Source organism: Triticum urartu, chromosome 2A (assembly GCF_056163025.1).
Source record: "Triticum urartu cultivar PI428250 chromosome 2A, HENAU_Tu73, whole genome shotgun sequence".
NCBI classification, from domain to species: domain Eukaryota; kingdom Viridiplantae; phylum Streptophyta; class Magnoliopsida; order Poales; family Poaceae; genus Triticum; species Triticum urartu.
The window spans coordinates 500,738,605-500,751,275 of record NC_141874.1 but is presented as its reverse complement, the minus strand read 5'-3'; the positions used below and the strand labels follow the sequence as shown (position 1 = coordinate 500,751,275).

Sequence of the window (12,671 nt, the reverse complement as noted above, 5' to 3'; positions counted from 1 at the left end):
GAGTAATAGTAGTAGATGCAGGCAGGAGTTGGTCTACTTGTCTCGGACGTGATGCCTATACACATGATCATACCTAGATATTCTCATAACTATGCTCAATTTTGTCAATTGCTCAACAATAATTTGTTCACCCACCATGGAATACTTATGCTCTCGAGAGAAGCCACTAGTGAAACCTATGCCCCCCGGGTCTATCTTTTTCATATTAATCTCCTACTAGTTAGTTATTTCCTTTGCTATTTACTTTGCCTTTATTTTACTTCGCATCTTTATCATAAAAATACCAAAAATATTATCTTATCATATCTATCAGATCTCACTCTCGTAAGTGGCCTTATAGGGATTGACAACCACTATTTGCGTTGGTTGCGAGGATTTATTTGTTTTGTGCAGGTACGAGGGACTCGCGCGTAGCCTCCTATTGGATTGATACCTTGGTTCTCAAAAACTGAGGGAAATACTTACGCTACTTTTCTGCATCATCCCTTCCTCTTCGGGGCAAACCAACGCAGTGCTCAAGAGGTAGCAAGTAGCAATAATATCGAGTTTCCTCTCTATGTATTGAAAATCTTGAAGTTATCCTTGTTTTACCTTCCTATGCAAGTTGATTCTTGTTCCCACAAGTTGTTTGCTCACAAAATCTCTTTGCATAGGAAGTGGGTTAGACCTAAATGTGCTAGCCATATTCTTCATGATTCTCTTTTTGTGTTACAATTCTTCTCTTTTATGTGAGCATCATTGAAATCATCATGCCTAGCTAGGGGCGTTAAACGATACCGCTTGTTGGGAGGCAACCTGAGGGAGTCCTGGATTAGGGGGTCTCCAGACAGCCGGACTATCTCCATTGGCTGAACTGTTAGACTATGAAGATACAAGATTGAAGACTTCGTCTCGCGTCCGGATGGGACTCTGCTTGGCGTGGAAGGCAAGCTAGGCAATACGGATATGGATATCTCTTCCTTTGTAACCGACCTTGTGTAACCCTAACCCTCTCCGGTGTCTATATAATCCGAAGGGTTCTAGTCCATAGGACAACAACCATAACATACAATCATACCATAGGCTAGCTTATAGGGTTTAGCCTCTCTGATCTCGTGGTAGATCTACTCTTGTACTACCCATATCATCAATATTAATCAAGCAGGACATAGGGTTTTATCTCCATCAAGAGGGCCTGAACCTGGGTAAAACATCGTGTCCCCTGCCTCCTGCTACCATTCGGCCTAGATGCACAGTTCGGGACCCCCTACCCGAGATCCGCCGGTTTTGACACCGACATTGGTGCTTTCATTGAGAGTTCCTCTGTGTCGTCACTGTTAGGCTTGATGGCTCCTACTATCATCGATAGCAATGCGGTCCAGGGTGAGACTTCTCTCCCCGGACAGATCTTCGTATTCGGCGGCTTTGCACTGCGGGCTAACTCGCTTGGCCATCTGGAGCAGATTGAAAGCTACGCCCCTGGCCGTCAGGTCAGATTTGGAACTTTGAACTACACGGCCGGCATCCGCGGAGACTTGATCTTTGACGGATTCGATCCACAGCCGGGCGCGCCGCACTGTCGCGATCGGTATGACCTAGCTCTGCCGCCGAACAGTACCTCAGAGGCCGCGCCCACATCAGCTCCGACTTTTAGCTCGGAGCCAACTGTGCCAAACGAGGACGGGTGGTTAGACACCGCCTCAGGGGCTGCAGTCTCAACGGCGATCGAGCCAAACACCAGCCTAACCCTCTGCGAAGCCCGTGACTCCAAGGTGCCGGACTCTTTTTCTGACTCCGAACCGCCCGCGCCCCTGCCAATCGAATCCGATTGGGCGTCGATCATGGAATTCACCGCCCTTCGGCGACATTCTGAATTCACTAAGGTCTCTCTCTTTGTCAGGAGAGCCCTGGCCGAATTATGGCCAACGGGATTGGGATGCGGACGACGAAGAAATTCGACGCCCACCCACCACCAACTTAATAGCCACTGTCGAGGACTCAACCAACATGCTCGACTTCGACTCCGAAGACATCGACGCTATGGACGACGATGCGGGAGGCGAATAGGAACCACTGCCCATAGGGCGCTGGACGTCCACTTCATCATATGAAGTATACATGGTGGACACACCAATAGAAGACGAGGACGAGGAACGAAAGGACGCACCGAAGGCTTGTTCCCTCGAGAAGCAGTCAAAGCGGCGGCGTAAGCGCCACCCCAAATCCCGCCTCGGCAGAAATAACGATCATACAGACCCAGCGTTGGAGCAGGGCAAACCACTGCCGGACCACGGCAATACGAAGAATCAAACCGAACAAACCAATTCTGTCAAAGATAATAGTACGGACGACATAACGCCGGACAGGCACCCGGAGCAGCAGAATGCCCGTCAAAGGCTTGTTGCCACCACGAGGAGTCTGAAAAAGTAGAAGCAAAGGCTCAAGGATGCGCAGGACACCCTCCAAATCAAATGGAGTAAAGTACTCAACACAGCAGCGAAGTACGACGACAATCGCCCCACCAAGAGCTACCCAAAGCGGAAGTTGCTACCTGAATTCGATGAGGAGGCCTCAGACCCCCACAACCAAAAATCAAAACAGCCACCTGGCCGGATTGACAACCTCACGGCCATCATAGAGCGGCAAACAATGCCACTCACAAGACAATACGCGATTCACGCGAGGGCTTGCACCAAAAGGACGGCGCAACCAGATCCATCTATGGACCACGCAAGCGCGCCCCGGCATACAATGTAACACAACAAGCATCCGAACAATGCGGTACACCCAGATACAGGGGTGCCGCACACCCCCTATGTTTCACCGATGAGGTGCTGGACCACGAATTTCCAGAGGGATTCAAACCCGTAAACATAGAGGCATATGACGGAACAACCGACCCTGGGGTCTGGATTGAGGACTATATCCTCCATATCCATATAGCTCGAGGAGATGATCTCCACGCCATCAAGTACTTACCCCTCAAGCTCAAAGGGCCAGCTCTTCACTGGCTTAAAGGCCTCCCCGAAAACTCCATTGGAAGCTGGGAAGAGCTCGAAGATGCTTTTCGGGCAAATTTTCAAGGGACTTATGTCCGACCTCCCGACGCGGACGATTTGAGTCATATAATTCAACAGCCCGGAGAGTCAGCCGGAAAACTTTGGAACATGTTCCTTACTAAAAAGAACCAAATTGTCGACTGTCCGGACGCCGAAGCCTTGGCAGCTTTTAAGCATAGCGTCCGTGACGAATGGCTTGCCAGACACCTCAGCCAAGAAAAACCGAGAACAATGGCAGCATTAACAAGCCTCATGACCCGCTTTTGTGTGGGTGAGGACAGCTGGCTAGCCAGATGCAGCACCAGCGACCCCAGTACATCTGAAGTTAGAGATGGAAACGGGAAATCACGGCGCAACAGCAATAACAAATGCCGGAATAAAGAAGACAGCACGAAGAGCACGGCAGTAAACGCCGGATTCAAAAGCTCTCGGCCAGGTCAGCAAAAGCCGCCCTCTAAAGGCGCCAGAGACGAACTGTCCAACCGAAACAAAATTCTAGACCAAATATGTCTGATCCATAGCACCCCTGGTAAACCTGCTAATCATACCCACAGAGAATGTTGGGTCTTCAAGCAGTCCGGCAAGCTCAACGCCGTACACCAAGCGAAGATGAGGATGAGCCTCTCAAGAAAGACACTAGGGAACAAAAGAAATTTCCCCCAGAAGTCAAAACAGTAAACGTGTTACACGTGATCAAGGGAAGAAACAAAACGGCAGTCCTAGAAAAGTATGCCCAAGGGCCTATCACCGCGGAGTCCTGCCACTGGTCGTCTCAACCGATCACTTTCGACCATCGTGATTACTCAGCAAGCATCCGGCGTGCAGGATGGGCTGCCCTGGTATTAGACCCAATAATTGACGGATGCTACTTCACACGAGTCCTGATGGACGGTGGCAGCAGTCTAAACCTGATATATCAGGATACAATCCGCGAAATGGGGATAGACCCAACAAAAATTTGCCATAGCAATACTACCTTTAAAGGAGTAACGCCAGGCCCAGTGGCTCATTGCACAGGCTCCCTGCTACTAAAAGTTATATTCGGCTTCCCCGATAACTTCCGTAGCGAACATTTAACCTTCCACATCGCTCCGTTCCAAAGTGGCTATCAAGCACTACTCGGACGCGAAGCTTTCGCTCGCTTTAATGCAATACCGCACTATGCTTCCCTCACACTCAAGATGCCCAGTCCACGCGACATCATACCGTAAACGGAAGTATTAAGCGATCTTTGCGCGCCAAAGAGAGTGCGGCTGCCTTGGCAGCCGCACACTAAAAACGGCCTCACCAACTAAAGCATTTAACAGGTCGTCAAGACCTCGAACACAGTTAGTCGAGTCCGGCGCCGCTATATATAATTTATACCGGATCAATGGTCACACCCCTATTACAAATACATGGGGCTCAACGCGCGCAGACAAGTGGCAATTTTTACTCATCTTCAATTATATATGGTTTCTTTAAAAACTATCTTTTCGCACGACAACTTTTTCACCTAAGTTCCTCTCTTTTACAGATGATCATCGTGCTACACCCGTCCAGGATACGGCACAACGGAGACACAGGCGCAGACGTGTAGCAGGGACCCGCTCCAAGGATTCTTTTTAGATTAAGACCCTGCGTAAACCTTTTTTACTGTCTCTTGTTGATACATATCCACCGAATTCTCAGCACAATTGAGAAGGATGCTGACGTCTTGGCATGTGGCCACGTCAGAACAATGCACGTACCTGGACACAAGGGGCTTCTTACGAAGGGCACTATTTAGGCCCGGTTTATACCATAAAGACCGAATACCATAGGGAGTGTTCGGCGTCGCGAGTTTGGCCTTATATGCATCAACTCCGAATCATTGTCTTTGGTCAAATGTTGGGTTTGCCCGGCTCCTGTGTTTTGGTGCCTTACGTTCCGCTTTACCGGCTAAGGTAGCACCAGGAGAACTACTGCGATTGTGCCCTGGTTCATCCGGACGAGCACCTCAGTAGAGAAAGCTGAAAACTGACTGTCATGATATAGCGTGAGACTGGTCAACCACTCGATGACCTATCGGAATGTTAGAATTCCTCCGCCTTAACGAAGGGCCATTTTCCGGCCAGCCATGTACGCACCCCGCGATCGGGAGAGTGCGGAACCACCAGGGGCTATCTAGTAGCCCCACTGTCAAACTCCTATGGCTAAGTGAAAGTGTTAAAGCATTATAGTCCGGTTCCCTCGCTCGCTACGCTACCACCTCCTTAATAGGACCAAGATGTTGGGTTAAGTGTGAACACGCGTTTTTTGCGAGCACCTCCGCATTATATGCGTGGGGGTTGAAGCCGACGGCTGCAATCTTTCAGGTTATACACATGTACACATAAACGGCCGCACAGGAGGCATCATACTACTTTCGGGCAAAAGTATAAACATAGCCTTATAAAAACTTCATAAAAGCATTATGCTTACAATGAGAATACATATCACTCAAACATAATGTTCTTCGAGCACTTGGCCTCTATCAAACGAGCACCCTTGAGAACCTCCTTGAAATAGTGCTCGGCAGCCACCCGACCTATGGCCGAACCCTGCGCCGCAACAGTGGTAGCGTCCATCTCCGCCCAGTATGCTTTAACACGGGCAAGGGCCATCCGCGAGCCTTCTATGCACGCCGACCTCTTCATCGCATTAATGCGCGGCACCGCACCAAGGAACTACTGCACTAAGCTGAAATAGCTGTTCGGCTTTGGCTTTTCCGGCCATAGCTGATCCACAACATACCTCATGGCAAGTCCGGACAACCTATTCAGTTCGGCCCATTCGACAAGCTAGTCAGTTAATGAAAGCGGACGCTCTGGAACGTGGAATTGCGACCAGAACAGCTTGTCCACTTCACGATCTGTTTGACCCTGGAAGTACATGGCCGCATCGGCAGCGCTCGCCGCCAAATCCATATACGCATCTGCCGAACTCCACAGCCGATCCAGAGGGGCATACCGTGGATCTCCGAACTTCCTCCGTAACATGAAGGGTTTCCCAGCCGCAATATCCCCGGCTTCCCACAGCTCCTCCTTCTTCGGTCTCATAGCAGAACGGGTGTCTTTGTCCGCCGCCGTGGCCTTCTCAAGGTCTGTTGCCTTCGCTCGGTTTTCTTTTTCAAGGACCCGGCAATGGTCGGCAGTGTCTTTTAATTCTACGGCCATCTTGGCCATCTTCTCTTGGCTCTCGCAATGTGTGGCCTTCTCGGCTTTCAATTCTTCGGCCGCCTTCAAAGCAGCGGCATTACTAATCCTTACTTGTTCCTTGGCTCGGGCAAGTTCTGCCCGCAAGGTTTCCACGGTGGCAGCTCCATCTGCAGTCACAACATATTAAAGATACTGGCATCATGCTGCTCTTACTATGTGACGTTCACCATATAATAACACTTACCCCGTGCCTCGTCAAGCCTCTTGTTAACAAGCTCGAGGTCGGCGTCTGCCGCATCCAGTTGCCATTTTAATTTGGCAAACTCACTAGTCCGGCTAGCCACCGGAGCTTCCACCACCTGCACATAAGGGCAGTCTGGTTATTGCCTGGGAATATGATCCTCTGTTCGCCGCCATTCTCGACGACAACCAGAGTCTCAGGGGCTACTATCTACACAGGGCACACCTAACATGTGCAGTACTATCACATATTATCTCACGTACCTCAAAGCCTGTCAGTAGACTCATAAAGGCTTCACGTAATCCGCTTTCGGCAGACGAGATTCTATCCATCACCGTACCCATCATCATACGGTGTTCTTCTGAGATGGCTGCTCGCCCCACCAACTCCCTCAGAACGTCCGACCACACACCAGACGGTGCCGGACTCTTTTGTCTGCTCTCTTCGGGAGCCGGACGCTGGGGACTTCGGGGATCTATGAGATTATCTTCTGGCCTCATCGGATCTGGAGAGGCCCTCCGTGACGACACTTCGGGGTCACCCGCTTCTTGAGCGGAGGAGTCCGGAGGAGGCATTTTGCTCTCCATCATCTCTGGAAGAAGATCCCCCGAAGACGAGCTCATCTGAGAGGGGCTAAGGCCTGAACTGCAAGATATATGCGGTGGTTATTTTCTCAGAAAAAAGATAGCATACCTTTAATATTGAAGTATTTAGGATCACTTATGACTCATTGGAGGGCTGATCCCCCCATGGACTTTGTGCGGCAAAAGCACCCCCCGAGGTAGGCCCTCTATGGGAGACTTCTTCTCCCGTTTGGAGGCTTCGGCTTCCGGATCCTCGGAAGCGGTCCTTTTCCTCCCCCGGTTGTCCTCCTTCGTGGATACGATCATTCCCTCGGTTGGAATGGGCAGTGATGGGGGCCCGCGTCCGCCCATATTTCCCCCCCCCCCGGTATCTTTCCTTCGAGGGCTCCGGGCAAGGTGCGACCTCGAGCATCTTTTCCAATACCGGATTTTCCAAACCCTCAGGGAGGGGGGCCAAACACCGAATCATCTTCGCCTTTGTTAGCCAGTCCTGGTCAAAAAGCAAACTCTCAGAAATAACTTCGTGACGAATAAAAGACAGTGTGTTCGGCCAGAGGGTTTCTTACTTGTTTGGCGGCGCGGTTACTGCTCAGGACCACGTCCTCGGTAATATCCGGACACTCTACTTGAGGTCCGAAGAATGACTTGTACATCTCCTCGTGCGTCAGGCCGAGGAAACTTTGAATGGCACGCGGTCCCTCTGGGTTGAACTCCCACAAGCGAAGGGGGCGGCGTCTGCAAGGCTGGACTTGACGAACCAGCATAACTTCTATTAACACAACCAAATTAAAATCTCCCTTGAAGAGATCTCGGATGCGGCTTTGCAGTATAGGCACGTCCTTGGCTGGACCCAACTCAGACCTCTCCTAATCCATGACATCAGTTGTAGTGGGGGGCCCGAGCGGAAAGCGGGGGCAGCTGCCCACTTGGCACTTCTGGGAGCCGTGACATAAAACCACTCCTGTTGCCATAATTCAGACACCTCTGGAAAGGAACCTTTCGGCCATGGAGCTCCCGCCATCTTGCCTATTGATGCACCTCCGCACGCTGCATGCTGCCCCTCGATCATCTTCGGCTTTACTTCAAAGGTCTTGAGCCACAGGCCGAAGTGAGGGGTAACGCGAAGGAAGGCCTCACACACGACAATAAATGTCGAGACGTGGAGAAAGGAGTCCGGAGCTAGATCGTGGAAATCTAGCCCGTAATAGAACATCAAACCTCTGACAAAAGGATCCAGAGTGAGGCCTAGACCTCGAAGGAAGTGGGAGACGAACACAACGTTCTCATTGGGTTCAGGAGTAGGGACGATCTGCCCTCGAGCGGGCAGCCGATGCGAAACCTCGGCCGTCAGGTATCTGGCCTCCCTCAACGTCTTAATGTCCTCTTCCGTAATGGAGGAGGGCATCCATCGGCCTTTAAGGCTGGATCCGGACATGATTGAAGATCCAGAGCACCTAACCTGGGCTTTGGGTGTTAGAACTCGAGGCGGGAGAAGAGTTCGATTGAGCACGAGAGAGAAAAACCGAAAACCTCGTCCCTTTATAAAGAGGGTGAATATCAAGCGTCCTCTCCGTAGCCGTTTAGGACTTGCCTATAATCTAGGAGTCCTAGACACGGTTGGGTTACCCACGACCGCATTAATGAGAATCCCGTAATAAGGGGACACGATCTCTGCTTTAACAAGACGTGTCGAAAAACTGCCTCGCATTATGCGCGGGGCTGGTTAAAAGAAACGGTTCAAATAATCACCGGACCATGACATAACGTCATGCTGCCAAAACAAGCCAACAAATTAGATCTGTGAAAATATTATTCTCTCTACGGTGGAATGTGGAACTTATTTTGCAGGGCCGTACACTATCCTCGTATTCAAATTCCTCTGTAATGTATTCGGAGAAGGAACCCGCCTTGCAATGCCGAAGACAATACTGCACGCCGGACTCATCGTCATTGAAGCCTGGTTCAGGGGCTACTGAGGGAGTCCTGGATTAGGGGGTCTCTGGACAGCCGGACTATCTCCATTGGCCGGACTGTTAGACTATGAAGATACAAGATTGAAGACTTTGTCTCGTGTCCGGATGGGACTCTACTTGGCGTGGAAGGCAAGATAGGCAATACGGATATGGATATCTCCTCCTTTGTAACCGACCTTGTGTAACCCTAACCCTCTCCGGTGTCTATATAAACCGAAGGGTTCTAGTCTGTAGGACAACAACCATAACATACAATCGTACCATAGGCTAGCTTATAGGGTTTAGCCTCTCTGATCTCGTGGTAGATCTACTGTTGTACTACCCATATCATCAATATTAATCAAGCAGGACGTAGGGTTTTACCTCCATCAAGAGGGCCCGAACCTGGGTAAAACATCGTGTCCCCTGCCTCCTGTTACCATCCGGCCTAGACGCACAGTTCGGGACCCCCTACCCGAGATCCGCCGGTTTTAACACCGACACAACCCAACTTTATTTTTATTCCTTGATTTTTGCTCCTGTTTAGCAATAAATAATTTATCTAGCCTCTATTATGATTGAGGTTTTATGTTTTAATTAGTGTTTGTGCCAAGTAGACCCGGAGACAATAATACTCTGGACCATGGAGAACCTCAGTCATATAGTCCAGCAGCTCGGAGAGTCAGCCCGAAAACTCTGGATCAGGTTCTTAATTAAGAAGAACCAAATTGTCGATTGTCCGAACACCGAAGCCCTGGCGGCCTTTAAACATAGTGTCCGTGACGAATGGCTCGCCCGACAGCTCAGCCAAGAAAAAACCTAAGTCCATGGTAGCTCTTACCGCACTCATGACCCGCTTTTGCACGGGAGAAGATAGCTGGCTAGCTTGTAGAAGCAACAACACCAACGACCCTGGCACCTCCGAAGCCAGAGATGGCAACGGTAGGCCATGACGCAACAAACACAAGCATCGAAGCAACAATGAAGATACCGAAGACACGGCGGTTAACACCGTATTCAGTGGCTCTAAACCCGGTCAGCGGAAGAAGCCATTCAAAGCAAACAAAGATGGTCCATCCAGTTTGGACAGAATACTCGATCGGCGTTGCTAGATCAATGGCACCCCTGACAAGCCTGCCATTCATACCAACAGAATTGTTGGGTCTTTAAACAGGCCAGTAAGCTAAACACCGAACATAAGGGGAAAGGGCCACCTAGCGAGGAGGACGATGAGCCTCGCCCAAAAAACATAGGGGGGCAAAATAAATTCCCCACTGAGGTAAAAACAATGAATATGATCTACGTCACTCATATCCCTAAGAGGGAGCGCAAGCGCGCCGTAAGGGACATTTACGCCATAGAGCCAGTCCCCCCAAAATTCAACCCATGGTCGGCCTGTCCGATCACATTTGACCGCAAGGACCATCCGACCAGTATCCGTCATGGAGGTTCAACAGCATTGGTCCTCGATCCAATCATCGACGAATTCCATCTCACGTGAGTCCTCATGGAGGACAGCAGGAGTCTTAACCTGCTTTATCAGGACATTGTCCGTAAAATGGGTATTGATCCATCAAGGATCAAGCCCACTAAAACCACCTTTAAAGGAGTAATACCCGGCGTAGAGGCCTGCTGCACAGGATCAATAATGCTGGAGGTAGTCTTCAGCTCACCGTATAACTTCCGAAGCGAAGATTTGATCTTCGACATCATCCCCTTCCGCAGCGGTTATCATGCACTGCTCGAACGAACCGCTTTTGCCTGTTTCAATGCAGTCCCGCACTATGCCTATCTAAAGCTTAAGATGCCCGGACTACGCGGTGTTATAACAGTCAATGGAAGCATGGAGCGCTCCCTCCATATTGAGGAGCATACCGTGGCCCTCGCATCGAAGGTACAGGGTGGCCTTATCAAGACGAATACTTCATCGGCCATCAAGCCCCAACACGCTGTCAAACGAGTCCGCTCTACCCTGCAGAACGACAGTTTGGTTCATCCAGAACTTGATTAGCAATTCGGCCTCCGTCAAAAACCCCACCTAATCGCGGCATATGTACCACGTGTACCTAACTACGCACTAAAAATACCATTGGCAAGGACGGAGGCACACTAAGGACAAAGTCCACAATACGGCTCGACCCTATTCGGACCTTCATATTCTTCCCTTTTTCTCTCTTTTTCTCTGTTTTATTTTTCATGTTCTCTAAAACCCAAATCAATTTTCGGTGGTACAAAGGGCCCTTTCCCAGGCCCCTTCTGTATACTCGATCATTGATCCTCTCAAAGGATCCTACACCAAGGTGAAAAGCGGCGCAGACGTGCGGCAGGGTGTGCAAAGGATCTTCAACACCACCTTTTTAGGACATCTATACAGATTTCCCTTGTTCTCAAATCCTTGGCATGTAAAATAGCCTTGATTATTATGGCATTCTCTGTAAGAACACGTTTGACGTATCAATCAAACTATGGCCGAAACAGTTTTGTCCAACCTTATTCGGTATTGCTTATTTCATAATCTGTATTCCGTCTTTACGACAGATTGACATATACACCTCAGCATAAATTGCCAGGGGCTCTATTCAGCCACATATATTTTTCAAAAACAAAAGTCCAAACACTTTTATAGTATACTTCGGTGTCACAAATACTGCATTATATGCATCGGCTCCGAATCATGTCTTTGGTCAATAGTTGGGTTGCCCGGCTCCTGTGGTTACCACCTTACGTTCCGCTTGTTTGGCTAAGGTAGTAAAGGGAGAACTACTGCGATTGTGTTTCTGGTTCGCCCGGTCCAACACCTCAGTAGAGAAAGCCGAAAACCGACTATCATGATATAGCGAGAGCTGGTCAACGGTTCGGCGACTTACTAAATATTTTGCGATTTCTTCCGTATTATATGAAGGACTGGCCTCCACCCAGTCACGCGCCTAAGGCAGCCATGTTCGGATAGCCGAACAAGCACCAGGGGCTAGCCTATAGTCCCATTGTCAAATTCCTATGGTCAAGTGAAAGTAATAAAGCCACATAGTCTGATTGCCTGGTTCGCTGCACTGACACCTCCTTTACGGACCAAGACGTTGGGTCAAGTGTGCTCATGTGCTACTCCGAACACCCTCGTAGTATCTACGTGGGTGCTGAACCAACGACTGGCAAACTTTCAAAAATAAATACACCGCACAGGAGGAAAATAATAAAAGCACAAGTATATTTCAAAGGCCTTTTTCATAACACAAAGACTGGGCAGCCCGGACACATTCATTCAAACATAATATCCTTCAAGCATTGACCCTCTATTAAACGGGCACCCTCCAGGACATCCTCGAAGTATTGCTCTGGCTTGCAGTAGTCCTTGCCCTCGGGTGGACCCTCAACTACCACGGCGGCGGCCTTCATCTTTGCCCAATGCATCTTGATGCAGGCAAAGGCCATCTGCGCTCCCTCTATGCACGCTGAGCGCTTCACAGCTTCAACTCAGGGCAGGGCGTCGCTGAGTCGCTTGTCCAAGCCGGAGTAGCTGCTCAAAATGGGTTCGGCTGGCCATAGCCGGACTATGATGTCCTTCATGGCCAAACCAGACATCCTATGCAACTCTGCCAACTGCATCATCTAGTTGTTCAGCAGCACTGGCCTTTCTGGTGCCAGGTAATGGGACCAGAAGAGCTTCTCCATGGTGTTTCCCTCTTGAGACCGGAAGAATT

At 49.8% G+C, this 12,671-nt stretch overlaps 1 pseudogene; it reads right to left on the bottom strand.

The window, feature by feature from the left end:
• Positions 1 to 12,402, bottom strand: part of LOC147985624 (uncharacterized) — a 98,785-nt pseudogene extending 86,383 nt beyond the window's left edge.
• Between the last annotated feature and the right edge of the window lie 269 nt (positions 12,403 to 12,671).